This window comes from Astyanax mexicanus, chromosome 7, assembly GCF_023375975.1.
Source record: "Astyanax mexicanus isolate ESR-SI-001 chromosome 7, AstMex3_surface, whole genome shotgun sequence".
NCBI classification, from domain to species: domain Eukaryota; kingdom Metazoa; phylum Chordata; class Actinopteri; order Characiformes; family Acestrorhamphidae; genus Astyanax; species Astyanax mexicanus.
In genome coordinates this window covers 57,185,001-57,187,975 of record NC_064414.1, presented here as the reverse complement: position 1 = coordinate 57,187,975, position 2,975 = coordinate 57,185,001, and positions in this window count along the sequence as shown.

Sequence of the window (2,975 nt, the reverse complement as noted above, 5' to 3'; positions counted from 1 at the left end):
AGAGTTTGGGGGAGAGTTTGGGGGGTGAGTTTGGGGTGAGTTTGGGAGTGAGTTTGGGAGTCTGGGGTGAGTTTGGGAGTGAGTTTTGGGGTGAGTTTGGGGAGAGTTTTGGGGTGAGTTTTGGGGCGAGTCTTGGTGAGAGTTCGGGGGGAGAGTATGGGAGTGAGTTTGGGAGTGAGTGTGGGGGAGAGTTTGGGGGGTGAGTTTGGGGGGTGAGTTTTGGGGGAGAGTTTTGGGGGAGAGTTTGATGGGAGAGTTTGGGAGTGAGTTTGGGGGGTGAGTTTGGGAGGTGAGTTTTGGGGGAGAGTTTTGGCGGAGAGTTTGATGGGAGAGTTTGGGAGTGAGTTTGGGGGGAGAGTTTGGGAGTGACTTTGGGAGTGAGTTTGGGGGTGAGTTTGGGGAGAGAGTTTGGGGAAAGAGTTTTGGGGAGAGTTTGGGAGTGAGTTTGGGAGTCTGGGGGGTGTGTTTGGGACTGAGTTTGGGAGTCTGGGGGTGAGTTTGGGGGAGAGTTTGAGAGTGAGTTTGGGGGGTGAGTCTGGGAGTCTGGGGTGAGTTTGGAGAAAGTTTGGGGAGAGTTTGGGGAGAGTTTGGGGAGAGTTTGGGGAGAGTTTGGGGAGAGTTTGGGGAGAGTTTGGGGGGGGAGTTTAGGAGTGAGTTTGGGGGTGAGTTTGAGGGGTGAGTTTGGGAGTGAGTTTGGGAGTGAGTTTGGGAGTGAGTTTGGGGAGAGTTTGGGAGTGAGTTTGGGAGTGAGTTTGGGAGTGAGTTTGGGAGTGAGTTTGGGGAGAGTTTGGGAGTGAGTTTGGGGAGAGTTTGGGGAGAGTTTGGGGAGAGTTTGGGGGGTGAGTTTGGGGGGTGAGTTTGGGGGGTGAGTTTGGGGGGTGAGTTTAGGAGTGAGTTTGGGAGTGAGTTTGGGAGTGAGTTTGGGGGGAGAGTTTGGGGGGAGAGTTTGGGAGTGAGTTTGGGGGGTGAGTTTGGGGGTGAGTTTGGGGGGTGAGTTTGGGGGGTGAGTTTGGGGGGAGAGTTTGATGGGAGAGTTTGGGAGTGAGTTTGGGGGGAGAGTTTGGGAGTGACTTTGGGGGTGAGTTTGGGGAGAATTTGGAGGTGAGTTTGGGGAGAGAGTTTGGGAGTGAGTTTGGGGAGAGTTTGGGGAGAGTTTGGGGGGTGAGTTTGGGGGGTGAGTTTGGGGGGTGAGTTTGGGGGGTGAGTTTGGGGGGTGAGTTTAGGGGGTGAGTTTAGGGGGTGAGTTTGGGGGTGAGTTTGGGGGTGAGTTTGGGGGTGAGTTTGGGAGTGAGTTTGGGAGTGAGTTTGGGGGGAGAGTTTGGGGGGAGAGTTTGGGGGGAGAGTTTGGGAGTGAGTTTGGGGGGTGAGTTTGGGGGTGAGTTTGGGGGGTGAGTTTGGGGGGAGAGTTTGGGGGGTGAGTTTGGGGGGAGAGTTTGGGGGGAGAGTTTGATGGGAGAGTTTGGGAGTGAGTTTGGGGGGAGAGTTTGGGAGTGACTTTGGGGGTGAGTTTGGGGAGAGAGTTTGGGGAAAGAGTTTTGGGGAGAGTTTGGGAGTGAGTTTGGGAGTCTCGGGGTGTGTTTGGGACTGAGTTTGGGAGTCTGGGGGTGAGTTTGGGAATGAGTTTTGGGGTGATTTGGGGTGTGAGTTTGGGAGTGAGTTTTGGGGTGAGTCTTGGCGAGAGTTTGGGGAGAGTTTGGGAGTGAGTTTTGAGAGTGAGTTTTGGGGGAGAGTTTGGGAGTCTGCGGGGTGAGTTTGGGAGTGAGTTTTGGGGGAGAGTTTGGGAGTCTGGGGGGTGAGTTTGGGAGTGAGTTTTGGGGGTGATTTGGGGGGTGAGTTTGGGAGTGAGTTTTGGGAGTGAGTTTTGGGGTGATTTGGGGGGTGAGTTTGGGAGTGAGTTTTGAGAGTGAGTTTTGGGGGAGAGTTTGGGAGTGAGTTTAGGAGTCTGGGGGGTGAGTTTGGGAGTGAGTTTTGGGGTGATTTGGGGGGTGAGTTTGGGAGTGAGTTTTGGGGGAGAGTTTGGGAGTGAGTTTGGGAGTCTGGGGGGTGATTTGGGGGGTGAGTTTGGGAGTGAGTTTTGAGAGTGAGTTTTGGGGGAGAGTTTGGGAGTGAGTTTGGGAGTCTGGGGGGTGATTTGGGGGGTGAGTTTGGGAGTGAGTTTTGAGAGTAAGTTTTGGGGGAGAGTTTGGGAGTCTGGGGGTGAGTTTGGGAGTGAGTTTGGGAGTCTGGGGGGTGAGTTTGGGAGTCTGGGGAGTGAGTTTAGGAGTCTAGGGGGGTGAGTTTGGGAGTCTGGGGAGTGAGTTTGGGAGTCTGGGGGGTGAGTTTGGGAGTCTGGGGAGTGAGTTTGGGAGTCTGGGGGGTGAGTTTGGGAGTGAGTTTGGGAGTCTGGGGGGTGAGTTTGGGAGTCTGGGGGGTGAGTTTGGGAGTCTGGGGAGTGAGTTTGGGAGTCTGGGGAGTGAGTTTGGGAGTCTGGGGGGTGAGTTTTGTCATTGTCATTAAATGAGTGGGTTTTGGGTGAAGCTGAGGGAAGATGATTTAACTCCTTTGTGTTTTTTATAAACTTCAGTCTGACTCTTATTTTCTGCTTTTTGATTCAGGAGTTTTTTTAGCTTTATGTAATTTGAGCCTGTAGCAGTTTGATCAGTTTTTTCCTGCACTTCACCTCAGCTGCCGTTTCCATTCTTCTTGTAGATCACTACTGCGGCTTCTGACTGACACTCGAATAAATTGGTCAATCTTCAGACCTGAACACCATTAAAAAAAACAAACCATCAAACCACCAAACTGAACTGCTTGAATTTTTGCACCAGGAGTAAAGCAGCATCAAGTTATCCAAAAGCAGTGTGTAAGACTGGTGGAGGAGAACACGATGGCAAGATGCATGAAAAAAACTGTGATTAAAAATCAGGATTATTCCACCAAATATTGATTATTTCTGAACTCTTAAAACTTTATGAATATGAACTTGTTTTCTTTGC